The sequence below is a fragment of the Myotis brandtii genome, unplaced genomic scaffold (genome assembly GCF_000412655.1).
Source record: "Myotis brandtii unplaced genomic scaffold, ASM41265v1 scaffold525, whole genome shotgun sequence".
Taxonomy (NCBI): Eukaryota; Metazoa; Chordata; class Mammalia; order Chiroptera; family Vespertilionidae; genus Myotis; species Myotis brandtii.
In genome coordinates, this window is record NW_005369915.1 from 2096660 (window position 1) to 2112622 (window position 15963).

Here is a 15963-nt window from a genome sequence, read left to right on the forward strand (position 1 = left end):
GGGGGGAGAGATTAACCAATGAACTTATATGCATATATGCATAGCCCATGGATAGACAATAATGCAGGGAATGCCTAGGGGGGCAGGGTAGAGTGGGTACTGGGGGAGAAAAAGGAGGACAACTGTAATGCTTTCAACAATAAAGAAATTAAATATATATATGAAAAATACTGGCCTGACATGACTACCTACCATGATTCACTTTTAATTAGAGAGTTTTCATTTCAGACCACCCTATGTTGTTACTTTCAGACTCCAAGTTCGTAAGGCTGCCATGTAGGCCTCCCCTGAGCTGGTCAGGTTTAGTGTGTGGCCCCTTTTTTCTTCCACACACTCACCATCCCACTTAGCACAAATGCTCAGAGGGCCCTCCTCTTTAGAACCTGGTGGGGAATAAGAAATTATTTTTTTCTGCCACAAATATATTTTTCCTCCTGCCACACTAATTATATATCCTATACTAATAAAAGACAAACATGCAAATTGACCGTACTTTTGCTATGTCTTAAGCCACGCCCACCAGTCAATCAGAGCAACTATATGCAAATTAACCCAACCAAGATGGCGGCCGGCAGCCACGGAGCTGGAGTGAGCAGGCAGCTTGCTTGCTCCAGTGATGGAGGAAGCCAAGGTTCCCCGCCTGCCGCAGCCCGGCTCTGAGCTCCACTGAAAGCAACAAAGTTTCAATTATAGAAGGTAAATAAATCCCAGAATAAAAAAAAAAGAAAAGAAAAAAAGGAGAGGCTGGGAGCTTATGTCACCAGGTTAGTTGGCCAGCTTGAAAATGGCCCTCAGCCCCTCACCCAGACTGGTCAGGAACCCCAGTGGGGACCCCCACCCTAAAGGGGGTGTGGCCAGCCTGAAAACAGCCATCAGCCCCTCACCCAGGCTGGCCAAACCTCCATGGGGTGAGGGTCCCCACTGGGGTGGACATCCTTCAAGGGGTCCCACACTACAAGAGGGCATAGGCTGGGCTGAGGGACCCCCGAGCTTCTTTACCCACTGGCTTTATTTCTAAGTGTACCTGAGAACAAAGGCACCGCATAGAGCAAAAATGAAAGTATAAATTAGAAATAGAAATTTTTGTGCACCGGGCCTCTAATATATATATTAAGGAGCAGAGTGGAAAGGACAAAGAGCAGAGACATTTGCCTATAGAATTTTCTGTACCAAAATAGAGGTAGAATTAGAGAAGTAAATTGGACGTAGGTTTTTAAGTCGTTTTCTTTTTAAATATGTATTTTTAATTATTTCAGAGAGGAAGGGAGAGGGAGATAGAAACATCAATGATGAGAGAGAATCCTTGATCAGCTGTCTCCTGCTTGCCCCACACTGGGGATCGAGCCTGCAACCCTGGGCATGTGCCCTTTACCGGAATCAAACCTGAGACCCTTCAGTCCACAGGCTGACGCTCTATCCACTGAGCCAAACCAGCCAGGGCCACACTAATAATATTGACGTTAAAATATTAGGGATTGGGGTGGCAGTTGTGAGAGATGCAATAAGATTTTCCTTTCTAGCCTATTTTCTTCTCTAAAAAGAGAAAGCATGGTAATACCCATTAAATACATTTCCTAACTGTACCAAAACCACTTACCCACTGGCTTTATTTCTAAGTGTACCTGAGAACAAAGGCACCGCATAGAGCAAAAATGAAAGTATAAATTAGAAATAGAAAAGAAAGAAGCTGATGCAGAAATAGTATATCCCAATAGATTTTAAATGTTAAAAAAAAATGCTGAACAATGGTGACCCTCAAGAGGGAGAGATACTGAAAGGCTTGTGTGTATTCCTGTCTCTGCAACACCTTAAGGGACAGAGGTCTGTCTCCCCAACCCATGTAAGCTGAAGAATACCTGTCCTTTTAGGGAGCAAACTACTTGGTAAACCCCTGATTCTTCCCTATGTGCTTGGCAGCCTGTTGTATCCCTGGGTTTGCCCACAGACCTCTCTGCCCCAGGTATAACCAAGGTGAAGATCTTAGTTCATCAACCCTGGGGCCCAGAATCACCTGCTTTGGGTGATCCTGGCTCTGAGGGCTTGGGAAGGACCTGACCCTTGGTTGAATATCTTATACCCAAGCTCCAACTCAATAGGATATGGGCTAGAAATTAGATACTGTGTGTGCTTTAGGGAAAGGCATTACGCTGCATGTATTTTGCATAAGTTTGATGATTTAGCCATATTCACACTTCAGACTTTCAGGAAACAACAAGAACAATAAATTATAATGACATGTAAAAATTTTTGAGAATGAACTCCCTTTATAGAATGTTACCCCTTATTGAATGTGGAAGGAGCTGAGGTCTGGAAGGGAATTGACTTGCTGTAGCTAGCTGCTGGCATCCGGCTAGAACTCCCAATTCAGTGCTCTCTACACCACATAGTGCCACCCTTCATACCAGTTCAGTTCCGCTCAGCTTTTGAGCAGAGCCATGTGGACACACATAGCAGCAGAGGTCACACACCAGTCAGAAGATGTCCTCTAAAAAAAAAAATCGAGGCAACCTAGAGCTTGATTGGAAAGCATAAATGTGTTCATATAACACCTCTCTGACCCGTGACCTCATTTACCAAATGTCCCATTACTCTGACTTCCTTTCGAGACACTTGGTTGCCAGAGATGTCTGTACCTGTTGTTCCCCTCCTTGTGACTGTCTATGACTAAGTAAAATTTCCAGACTAGAAATCTTTCACCCCCTGAAATCGGGCTTCTGTTTCCACCACTTTGCTGAAGCTGCTTTAGCAAAGGTCATCAGTGACTTCACATTACAAAGCTGATGGCAGATTTCCACATCCTTGCTTTTCTTTCTAGAACTCTCTGCTGCTTTTGGCACGGTTGGCCCTTTTCCTCCACCTTTGAGGAGTCCTCCGTTGTTTTCTGCGGTGTTGCTTCTTCTTGATCTCCTTCTATCTCTTTGAACCTGTCTTCTCAGTCTCCTCGGGGGGCCCTTCTAACCACCTCACTTTCTTGTTTTCCCCAGAGTTGTTCTTGTTTTCTTATTTTATGTGCTTTTTTGGAGATATCTCATCCAATCTCAATGTGTTGATCTTTATCTGTTTTGGTTACAGGTTGCTACAACAAGCCACCTGAAACTCAGTGGTTTAAAACAACAGTAAATTATGATCTCCACAATTCTGTGGGTTAAGTGGATGATTCTTCTGCTTTTTGCAGAATTGACTAGGGTGCTGACAGGGACCGTAGCTTCACAATGGCCTCGCATGGCTGGCAATTGGTGTTGGCCACCGACTGGGAGCTCAAGGGCTGACAGTTCAGGGCCTTGTTATTCTTTTGCATATTCCTTGCCTCATGGATGTGGAGCTTCCTCACAGATAGGGACTGTGTGCCACAAGAAGGAGGTGGAGATTCAAAAGTCCCAGGTGTTCTACTGCATCATATTGGCCAAAGCAGTCACAAGGCCAGCCCAAGGGAAATAGACTCTACCTCTTGATAGGGAAGTATGACAGATTCTCTCGTTGACCAAACTCTACTCAAGCTGTTAGCCTTGTAAATAGCTAGTTAATATTAACAAAAGAAAGAAAGCAAAGGGAAGTCAGATTTGTAAGCAGGGTCACCTGAGAAGCTTCACCAGGAAGCTCCAGCTTCACACAGCATTGTCCCTCAAGGAAATTAACATCCCTTCCTTCCCCCACCGGGTACTGGATTGTTGAGGGGAGAGGGAGATAGGTATATGCGCAATAGAAGTCGGGGTGACACAGGGGAGGTGCTTGCCTGTCAGTCTAGCCTAGGAAACAATGGGTTGTCTAGCAGCACGTGAAATCTTAACATTGCAGACGGATCACGAGAATTCTCATGTTTTCATATTACACAGTGTTTTACAAAGTATCATACTTCAAAAAGATATTAGCTTGTAAGAATATGTAATAAAATAACTTCAAAATGCAACGGGTATTTAATTTTAAGGCGTGCCTTTAACATTTATGTAAAATGTTTTTTGTACTCGTTCAATAGAAACTTATCTGGCCACTGGGTAAAGCTAGCAATAAAACTACTGGTCCGCAGTGTGTTAAAAGGTTAACTGATTAGTTTGAAAAAGCTCCTGGTTAAAATCCCCAGCGTTCCCTCTCTCTTGCTTGCTCTTACCTCTTGTTCTTATTTGCTCTGTAGCCCACACTCACCCATGTGCTCTCCTGTTCTCTCTCCACAGCCATGTGGCCTTAGCAGCCTCATGTCCACGGCCACATGGACTCCACACACAGGATACTGGACTGGACTGCACTTTAATAAGGAACAGTAATTCTGAACAGTGGTCTTAATTCTGGCCCTGCTGGAGACAAGTTTGGACTTCTTCCATGGTGAGATAAACAGAGATGGGAAGGTGGAGGGGAACCCCCTTAATTTTATATCATCAATAAAGCTTTCCATGAAACCCCATCCTCCTGTGGGGGGCTCAGGAAATTCTTTTCCTCTTGGCACCCCAAGAACTCCACTTCCACTGATAGCAGAGCTTCTCTGATCTCTTTTTCATCTAGGCCCAACTTTGGGACCTCCGTGTACTTCTGCATTGTCCAATTTTAGCAAGAATCCTGCTAAGTTGGTTTAGCCAGAATCCCCCACCCTCCAAGTCTGATCACTCTTGATATCTAATCAGATTCCTCATCTTTCACCATCCCCCAGGTGATGTCTGATCACCCTGGCTTGTCTTCAGCAAGGATCCTGCTAGGTAAGTTTAGCCAGTATCCTCCCTAACTCCTGATGTTTCTTTTGATTAATTTTTCATCCACCACCCCCCACACACTGCTTCTTGGTTATAAATTCCTACTCTTTCTTTCTTTTGATAATTACTCTCCCAATCCATAACTCATGGCCCTTATTCTCAAATCTTTAGTAGCAATTTCCTCACTGCTTCCAGCCTTTGTATCTTTTCAAAGCTCTCCCTGCTTCTGCCTACTGCCAGATTCCAAAGGCAATGTCATATGTATTTGGTTTTTGTTCTAGAAGTGCTCCATGTTCCGGTGCTGATTTCTGTTTCCCTTGCTATGTATTAAACCATTTTAAACTAGTGATTAAAACACAACACCAACTATTCATGATCATGAGTCTGGGGTTTCATAGCTTGGGTTTCCTCATAGCATGGCAGCTGCATACCATCCGATGTTCCAAGAGGAATCTTCCAAGAGGAATTAACTAAAAAATGCCTGTCCTCTCAAGGCTTCAAGTGATTTCTGTTTCCCTTGCTATGTATTAAACCATTTTAAACTAGTGATTAAAACACAACACCAACTATTCATGATCATGAGTCTGGGGTTTCATAGCTTGGGTTTCCTCATAGCATGGCAGCTGCATACCATCCGATGTTCCAAGAGGAATCTTCCAAGAGGAATTAACTAAAAAATGCCTGTCCTCTCAAGGCTTAAACTCAGAAGTCCCAGAATGTCTCAGAAGTCTCTTTGATAGCATTTTATGGATCCTAGCACTTACAAGTCTAATCAGAATCAAGAGGAGGGGAAACAAACTCCTTCTGTGGATGGGGGACTGGCATGTGCATTCAGGGAGGGAAGAAATGAATGGTTGTTGTCTTTGAAATGAGCTACCACAGCCTCTAACCAACAAGCACTGAATTTACAATGTCCAATGTTGTCATAGCTGCCTTGGTTTCAGACCCATCTACTTCCCGTTGGATGTTTCCACATGGACTTCAAATCCCTATGCCGTAAACTAAACCTATCACCTTCCTTCCTAGTTATGTTTCACACCCTATGCTCTATGTTTAATTACATGATAACCATTCAGGCAAGAAACCTGAATTCTTCCTGGCTCCTCTAATTCTATTGCCACCCCTGCTCCCCATGTACACATAGCTGAGCAATTTTAACTCTTAGCTAGTTCTCAAACATGCCCCTTCTTCTCCATATCTGATATATTTCCAGTTCAGGCTCTCAGCATAATCTCTTGCCTGGCTCCTTACAGTGGTCTCCTACATGGTCTTTGTGTCTCCATTTTAACTCCAATGGTGAAGTTGAGGTATGATTTGAGACCAATTTAGCCACTTGTTGAAATAAATAAGACAAGAGAAAAAAGGAGAGGTGGAGGAGGAGGAGGAGGAGGAGGAGGAGGAGGAGGAAGAGGAGGAAGAGGAGGAACAGAGAACAGAAATGCCTGCAGGAAAGGAACTAAGAAATTTTTTAAAATAAAAGAAAGATAAAGAAGAAAGAAAAGAAATCTAGTCAGACATATATTAAAATTCCTTAGGATGATGGTGTCATGGTTTAATTTGTGTATTTAATTAAGTACATACTATAGTTGGATTACTAGACTAACTTTTAGTAAAAAGAACATTGTAACTTCTAGGCATACCCCTTAGCCCACTTTTCAAAGAGTTCCTGATATAAATTTTCCCTATAAAGTTCTAGAAAAGACAGATAAAGTTGCCTTCCTCCCAGCCTAAAAAACAAAACAAAAACAAAGAAAATTATCTTCAACAGTGTTGCTAAAGTGATCTTTCTAATATCATAGTACTCCTTTGCTTAAATCTCCCCCCTCCCCATCCCCTGGAGGCCACCAAACTCCTTAATTTGGTCCACAAAGCCATACCTGGTTGGACTCTCTCATGTTCATTCAACAAATGCATATGGCAGGGCTTTAACATGTTAGGTTCCCAGCTGTATCTCACCCCACCCTCTTCCTCATGCTTCATACTATCCTACCTCCAAACTATGTGTTCCTCCTTGTACACACACTTTTTTATTCCTGCTGCCTTGGTCATTTCCTTCTTTTTTTTCCTTTTTTAACTTTATGGCGCAACTTTTCATTCTTTTGTCAATTGCCACAATTCTCTGCTTAAGTCACAAGTCGTCCTTAACCTTTGAAAGGTGGGATTTTCCACCCCCACTCCCTCTGGCCTGAGGACAGGTGCAGAAGTAGATGAGATCCCAAGATATGCTTCTATTTGCCCTCTTGTAATGCTGGCGAATGTCTTTGGCTAATTGCAAAGGTTCTTTCCCAACACCAGCCAAACAGATGCAATATCTATTAGTTGTTACTAATTCTTCACATACCCAGAGGATTCCCAAAGGTAAATAGTCGAATATGAATGCCTAATTGCCAACCATGACTCAAAGAAAAAATGTAGCAATAAAAAAAGCACGTGAGTTCCTTGCCATAAGAACAGCTCTCTGTCTGAGGAAGAGAATTTCCCCTAAAAGCTAGAATCAGCCAACAACCAGAAGTAGTGAGCTTATTTCCTAGCTATCCCTCTGGTTTTCCGTGTAAAAATAAAATGAGGTTAATCACATTTGCATATTAACTTCCTCCAATATGGCTGCCCCAGTTGTCAGTGGACATTTTCCATTTACAGCCTTATTCTGAGAATTTATTCATTTTTAAAAATTCCTTGCATTTCCCTGGAGCTTACCGCACAGGCAGTCCTGACTTCTGACTTCACCCTTATTTTTGAAAGGGTCAAATGATTTTTTTGTTACAAAGGGTTACACTGCTTATCTCCAGAGAGGAAAGGGCTCTCCAATGGTCTTTTGTCCCAAATTCCTCCTTATGCTTAAGCATGGGGTCCTAAAACAGTGTGGCCTTTGCCCTATGGGCTTAACTGATCACTGAGACCCTCTTTATAATATTTCCTGTAGGGGCCCAAATGGAGACCATCTCCTGGAGCTCCTGATGTGAGGACAGCATTTTTAGTCTAAAAAATGTCCTTCACTCCTTTCTTGCCTATTTAAAAAATAAATATTAGAATAAGTTCCTAAAGATAGAAATCATAGTTTAAAGGATTTACTTGGTCTCTAGAAAGTTTGACCAATTTATATGCCCACTGCTAGTAACTGAGTGCCTATTTCTCCAACATCTTGTCAGGCTATTCTCTCTCTCTCTCTCTCTCTCTCTCTCCCCCCTCTTTGTTTATGTGTGTGTGCATATATTTTTTATTTGTCTTTTAAATCTATGTTTGCCATAGAAATATGTTTATGTGGTCAAATATATATCATGGACTTGGCCATTAGGAGTGCTTTGGCAGACCTTCTCTGCTCCCAAAAGTAATTGCACACAAATAATCTCTTCCAGAACTTTCATAAATTTTTATTATATATGTAAATCTTTAGACTGTTTGAAAATTATGTTGGCATATTGTGCAAAATAAGATTATTTTTCAATTTTTAAAAAATCATGTGTTGAATAATAAAATGTTTTCTATTGATTTGAAAAATATATGTCTATTTATACAATGCCAACAAAAGTAATTTTGTTATGTAAAAAAATACAATACAATAAAATAAAAACATCCCCAAATGACAACCTACCATAAAATAAAAGTAAATACAAACAGTAACACCCCTTTCCTTGTCACATAAAAGGAGTTAGTATCATAAACATTCAGTCAGGAACCACCTGAATTACTTTAATACAGTGCCACTCAATGGAGGCATTGCAGAAAGAAGTTGAGTTTTCTGGGTTCCTGCCTTCTAAGGGACAGTAGTACCCCTCCTCCCAAGCATAGAGACAGTCCATTAGAATTCCACAAATTTCCAAATGCCATCCCCCATCCCAGGGGACAGTAGCACATCCCCCACCACACCCAGATAAAAATTCTGCACTAAGAAAAGCAAACAAAAGAAAGGCCTTATATTAAATTTCCATATGTCCTAAAATCTTCCCTACATGTTCTCCAGGTAGGCATTTATGGTAGGCACCAATTACAGTGGTCACTGGCTTACAGAAATCATCTGCCTAAGGACCACTTAATCTTGCCCTTAGCTGAGTAATCCATTCCATTCCAATGCAATACAATGCAATGCAATACAATCTAATGCAATTCAATCTAATGCAATGCAATGCAGTGCAATCCAATCCAATCCAATCCAATCCAATCCAATCACCAATCCATTCCAATCCAGTCCATTCCATCTAATTCCAAACTGGGTCAATCAGCCTCTCTCCTCTCAGAATTGGTCACTCATAACTTAAAGTTGTCCCATGGATGGCAGTTCCCACTACTGAGGACACTGGATTATCCCAATCTTTGTCTTTCCCATGGTGTAGTAACTTTCCATTTTATTGGGTTAATCTCTCTAATACCCTTTCCTGCAATTAGATTATTTCTTATGCTAACCACAATTGGTTTTTGCTAGCAGCCAAAAATTCTTAGCTAATATATCATATTAATCCCCATTTTCCCCATTTTGATGGGTGGTCAAGTGATAGTCGAGGGAGGCTCAAACTATCAACTTACAGGGAAACCACCAATGGGTTGACATATTGCCAACTTAGAGGGCCAAGACTTGACTCCTCCCTCAGTAGCCACCTATGTTTCCCAGGGATGAGAATGGCCGGACTGTGGTCCTTCTTCATCTCTGGAAAAGTCCATCCTGACTTTCAGCCAGAAAGAAAAAAAGCCTCTGCTCATAAATTGGCAAAATACACCTCTTGCTACAAAAGGCAAGATTGCTTCTCGGGGGGCCTTTTGGATAACTTTCCCTAAAGCTCCCTGCAACTTTTTGTCTTTTTGTCATCCCTGAAACTCCTAGACATTGTCCAGACCTCAAACATACAACGATTAGCTTTTTCTTTTCCTTTTTTGGGTTTTGTTTTTAATTCATTAGCCCTTCTGATATATTAGTAGATTATCAAAAGCAGTTTCAGTATGTCATAAAATCTGTTTGGTATTAAGTTGATACATGATGTGTTTTTCTCCATCCAGCTCAATAGTTTCCTTCAAATCTGGACCAGATGAGCACCTTGGGACTTGCATGAGCTCATGTGTGCGTCTGCATGGAATGCAGTCCACTGGGTCCTGCTGATGTGTGGAGCACGTGCTTGGCTCCGGTGGAAACATCCTTAGGCACTGATGCCTCAATTAGGGAAAAGATAAAGAAACCAGGTCAGATATGGCATTTGCAAAACGTTAATGTTCTCCTGATGCTCTCTAAGTCAATTTTTTGGTTCTGTTTGATGGCTAGTTTAAGCAAAATGGTGGTGTGCATGAAACTGTGTCTACTCAGGACCTATTTGGGAATAGCACCCCATCCCTGCCCTTGCTGACCATACCTTCTCATTGTTCAGGCTCACTAAAGTCCCATTGTGTGCTCCTGCTCATTCATTAAATGGGTCTGGAGCACCTACTATGTGCTAGGTATAGGCGAAAGGAGAGAATAAGAAAGTCCTCACTTTCAAGATACAGAGAAGGGGACAGAAATGTGAATAGAGTCCAGCGGTTCTCAACCTGTGGGTCGCGACCCCTTTGGGGGTCGAACGACCCTTTCACAGGGGCTGCCTAAGACCATCAGAAAACACATATATAATTACATATTGTTTTTGTGATTAATCACTATGCTTTAATTATGTTCAATTTGTAACAATGAAAATACATCCTGCATATCAGATGTTTACATTGCGATTCATAACAGTAGCAACATTACAGTTATGACAATTGTCCTATAGCAGGATAAATGTGTGAACAAGTGTTATTAGAGCCGGTAAAGGGTCCAAGTGAAGATGAGGTCATACTGAATTAATGTGGGCCCCAAGCCAATGGCAGCTATCCATCAGAGGGACATTTGGTCACAGAGGTACACAGGGAGAGCACCATGTTATGATAGAGGCAGAGATTGGAGCCATGTGTCTACACGCCAAACAAGACTGAGGGAGAGTATGTGGGTCAGGGAAGGCTTCCTAGAGGAACAACCCAAGAGCAGTACCTTGAACTAGGGCTGCTGCTGTCCCATCAGGTGCCTTTGTGTGAAGAAGAGAAAGGCGCTCTGCTGACAACAGGCAGTTTTGTGCAGAGCACACAGCTTGGCAGGCCCCATGTGAGCTGGATTCAGTCCTTACTCACCCTCTTAGTGTGGTACCCTTGTGACATCAGCAACCCCCAGCCTTCCATGAGAACCTGGGGACAACCCATGTGTATTACTTTACTGGGGCTGCTGTAAAAAATTACCACAAACTTCACACAATAGAAACTTATTCTCTCCATGTTCTGGAAGCCAGAAATCCAAAAATATAGGTGTTGACAGAGCTGTACTCCTTCTGGAAGCTCCCAGGGACAATCCTTCCTTGCCTCTTGCAGCTTCTGGTGGCTCCAGGCGTTCCTTGGCTTGAGGCTGCATCAATCCAATATCTGCTTCTGTCTTCACATGGCTTCCCTTCAGCCTGTCTCTGTGTCAAATTCCTTTTGCTTTCCTCTGTAAGGACACCTGTCATGGGACGTAGGCCCTCCCAGGTCATCCAGGATGATGTCATCTTGAGATTCCTGTTAATGATAGCTGCAAGGACACCATCTCCAAATAAGGTCACATCCTCAGGTTCTGGGAATTAGGACATGTACATGGCTTTCTGGGGTTCACTATTCAACCCACTATGTGAGGAAGGGAAGAGAGTTTTCAGCCAGAAACAGAGTATGTAAAGGCAAGGAGGTGTTTGAGAGCATGATAGGTTCTGAAAATGGCAGGGATGACAAGTCATGGCATTCTGGGGGTTGGGTGAGAGCTGAGACAGCCTTGGAAAGCAAAAACCTCGTGCACCTGTGCCAGCCAGCAGGCTTGGGCTGTGCCCTGAAGGCAATGAGCAGGCTTTGCATGATCTAAATTGTAAACTTAGGTCACTTGGGCTGAAGGTTAGAGGATGGAATTGGAGGAGGGCAAGACTGGAGGTGAAGAAACCCCTCCCACGGGGTGATGCTGCTGCTCAGCTGAGGAATTCGGTGGCCTGGCTTTTGAAGAAGAGGAAGTGATCTCATGATTCTGAGGAGAGGGGACCGAAACACAGTGATTGGTGACTGATGTGAGCTGGGTGGGGAAGGGAGGGCGGAGAAGTGGAGAATCTGGACTGATCCCAAGGTTTCTTCTATCAACATTCCAGCTCCAGCACTAGGCCTACTCCACTGTTCACATTCACATGGCACTGGTCACATAAGCAGGGCTCGTTAGAAATAAGCCATTTGCACTTTAGAACTTGAAAATGAGTTTTCAAAAAATAGCACTTCGACTTAAAATAACATCCCCCTTGTACTGGGTTGAAAAGTGTTCTCCCCAAATTCATGTCTACCCAGAACTTGTGTATTTGACCTTATTTGGAAAAGGGTCTTTGCAGATGCAATCAAGTTAAGATGAAGTCATACTGAATTAATGTGGGCCCCAAGCCAATGGCAGGTGTCCATCAGAGGGACATTTGGACACAGAGGTACACAGGGAGAACACCATGCTACGATGGAGGCAGAGATTGTGTCTGAACGCCAAAGAGGGCCAAGGATTGCCAGCAACTAGCAGAAGCCAGGAGGAGGTAAAGAAGGATTCTTCTCTAGAGCCTCTTAGTTTTAGACTTCTGGCCTCCAGAACTGTGAGAGAATAAGTTCCTGCTGTTTTAAGTCACCCAGTTTGTGGTAATTTGTTACAATAGTCCTAGCAAACTAACACATCCCTGATGGTGGATTTGCAGACGGTCATGGGGAGTGACACTCTGAGAGCTTGGATGCAGTACAGAGAAAAGGGCATGGAAAGTGGCATCCGGACACATGGCCCAAGCCTGTCATTGTGCCATGAGTCTCAGTAATGACCTTTACTTAAGAGGGCTCTTGTGAGGATTAGATGAGAAAACAAGTGTAGATATCTATGAAACATGGCTTAGGATGGTCAATAGAAAGTGTGGTGATGGTGGTGGGAGAGAAACAGTAAATTATGAATGTGATTTGTGTATATTGCATACTATAGAATTAAAATAGACTATATATACATTTTATTTGTGTATTATATATATACATATATACACATATACATGCACTATACACACACGTATAAATGCACATACATTCGCTATACTGTACTGTCCATAACGTAGTGTTAAGTAAGAAAAATAGTTGGGCATAATCTACTCCCAATTATAAAAAACAACAACACAAAACTGAACATGTGTGTGTGTGTGTGTGTGTGTGTGTGTACATTTTTTTTGAGCATGGAGAAAGGGGAGGAAAGATACACAGCCAACCAGTGAAGTTTTTATCTGAAGGGAAGATGATTAACTTTAAAAAGAGTACATCCATAGCAGATGTGTATACTTCCACCTGAACAACCACACATAAACACAAAGGTAGTTCTGTTCATTATCTTTATTATTCCACTGCTTTTTCATGCCTCTTTGCTTCCCAGTCTAGTCTTATATCTATAAAAAAAATTTTTAAATATTAAATTAGTTTCAGGTGTATACCCAATGTTTAGACATTATATAACTTACTAAGTGATTGACCTGATAAATCTTGTGCCCATCTGACATCATACATAGTTATTAGACTACTAGAGGCCCGGTGCATGAATTCGTGTACCAGCGGGGTCCCTTGGCTTGGCCTGTGGGATCGGGCCGAAACTGGCTCTCTGACATCCCCCAAGGGGTCCTGGATTGTGAGAGGGCTCAGGCCAGGCTGGGGGACCCCAGTGGTGCACAATTGGGGCCAGGGAGAGATGCGGGAGGTTGGCCAGCCAGGGAGGGACTGTGGGGAGGGCTCCAGGGCATGTCCGGCCTGTCTCACTCAGTCCCGATCGGCCCAGCAGCAAGCTAACCTACTGGCCAGAGCATCTGCCTCCTGGTGGTCAGTGCACATCATATGACTGGTCAACTGTCTGACCCCTGGTGGTCAGTGCACGTCATAGCTAGTGGTTGAGCGGTCTTAGCATATCATTAGCATATCACGTTTTGATTGGTTGAATGGATGACCAGACGACCGGACACTTAGCATATTAGGCTTTTATTATATAGGAATGTCATGAAAATACTACCATCAGCAAACCTACCTTTTAACTGGAATTTCACTTCTAGATGTTTTCTGGCTCTTTTGAAGAAAGTTCCTCATCACATTAGATTCCTCCTTAAAGTTTGATGTTATCTTTTGTTTTTTTTCATCACCTGAACTTTCAGACTCTTCAGTGGTAAAATTATTTTTCTGAGATAATAAATAATTAAATGAAAGAAAAGCTATATAAGAAATCTGACCAAGACTGTACAAACTAACAAAAAATACTTTATCTGTCTAGGGAAAGTTAGAATCTTAATTATCATGAAATTATTTCTGTATTTCATACGAAAAAGTGAAAATCTCCATAACTATAGTAACATAATTCCGTAGTAAAAAACACACAGTACATGTTTTCTTTAAGGTAAAATGAAATATAAAACCTAGAAGATATATTACCCTTTTATTATATAGGAAGATTATTGACTATATTCCCTATGCTGACTTTACATCCCCATGACTATTCTGTAACGACCAATTTATACTTCTTAATCCCTTCACCTTTTTCAGCCATGCCCCCAATCCTCCTCCCATCTGGCAACATTCAAAATGTTCTCTCTATCTATGAGTCTATTTTTGTTTGCTTGTTCATTTATTTTTTTTTATAGATTTAACTGTTGATCACTATGTATTTATTGCCATTTTGTTGTTCATATTTTTATCTTTTTTTTCTTCCTCTTAGAAAAGACTTTTTAATACTTTATGTAATATTGGTTTGTGAAGCTCGTTATCTGTCCTTTAATTCTAAATGGTAGCTTTGCTGGATAGAGTATTCTTGGTTGTAGATCCTTGCTTTTCATCACTTTGAATATGTCTTGCCAATCCCTTCAGGTGTGCAAATTTTCTGCCAATCCCTTCAGGTGTGCAAAATTTCTGTTGAGAAACTAGCAGACAGTCATATGGGAGCTCCTTGTAGGTAACTGTTTTTCTTTTGCTGCTTTTAAGATTATCTGTCTTTAAGCCTTTGCATTTGAATTATGATGTGTCTCCATATGGGCCTCTTTGGGATCATCTTTTTTGGGACTCTCTGTACTTCCTGGACTTGTATGTCTATTTCCTTCACTAGTTAGGGAAGTTTTCTGTCATTAGTGTCTCAAATAGAGTTGCAATTTCTTGCTCTCTCTCTTCTCCTTTGGGCCCCCTTCCCACAATGTGAATATTGGTATGTGTGAAGTTGTCTCAGAGGCTCCTTACACTATCTTCAAATTTTAAGATTATTTTTTTCTGTTGTTGTTGTTAATCCTCACCCAAGGATATTTTTCCATTGATTTTTAGAGAGAGTGGAAGGGAGGGGAGAGAGACAGAGAGAGAAACATCAATGTGAGAGAGACACATCAATTGGTTACCTCCCACACATGCCCCATTCGGGGCCAGGGATTGAGCCTGCAACTGAAGTACGTGCCATTGATTGGAATCAAACCCAGGACCCTTCAGTCCTCAGGCCAATGCTTTATCCACTGAGCCAAACCAGCTAGGGTTAGATTCTTTTTTCTTTCTGCTGTTCTGTTTGAATGTTTTCTACTTCCTTATCTTCCAAATCTCTGATTTGATCCTCTGCTTCATCTACTCCACTGTTGATTCCCTGTAATATATTCTTCATTTCATACAGTCTTATACTTTGATAGTTATAGATAACAGCTTCTTTTATTTAAAAGGAGCCTTTTAAATAGGGAAGGCAGATGTGGGTCAGTGGGTGGGAAGAGATCAACCAAAGAACTTGTATGCATATGTGCTTAAACCATGGACACAGACAATAGGGTGGTGAAGGACTGGGGCAGGGCATGGGGGTGGGCTAAAAGGGGTCAATGAGGGACATATTTAATACTTTCAATAATAAAGATTTAATTTTTTAAAGTAAATAAAAGAAAAATTTAGTCAGTTCAGAGTTCAGCTCATTAGTGTGTTTTTTCTTTCTCTTCTCAGAAGCTTCCTCTGCCTTGGCTTCTTTCCAAGATGACTTCCAGGTGGGTTGGAATAGAAGGTGATCTACTTCCTGGTTCTTCCCCAGCCCCTGTTGGGGCAGAGCTCAATAATCTTGATTCGTAATGCTGGACGGCTTCCACTGCAGAAGTCCATGGTCCTCTGCCTTCACTTCTCACTGAGATTCCCGCACTTAGAGGCCTCCTGGTCCCCATATCCCTAGGTCTCCCTTGCTCTGTCACTACTTCCACGAACCCTTCAGGAAGTGGTACAGAAACTCCAGTGCAACAGGCAT

At 42.1% G+C, this 15963-nt stretch overlaps 1 long non-coding RNA gene across 1 annotated transcript in view; it reads right to left on the reverse strand.

Annotated features, from left to right (window-relative positions):
* LOC106728048 overlaps positions 1–14972 on the reverse strand; it is a 17382-nt gene extending 2410 nt beyond the window's left edge. The window contains exons 1-2 of the long non-coding RNA XR_001364294.1: positions 14898–14972; positions 5626–5629 (exon numbers count right to left, since the gene is read on the reverse strand). This is a non-coding gene — a long non-coding RNA (uncharacterized LOC106728048). The remainder of the gene's footprint in view (positions 1–5625; positions 5630–14897) is intronic.
* Positions 14973–15963: the final 991 nt, after the last annotated feature.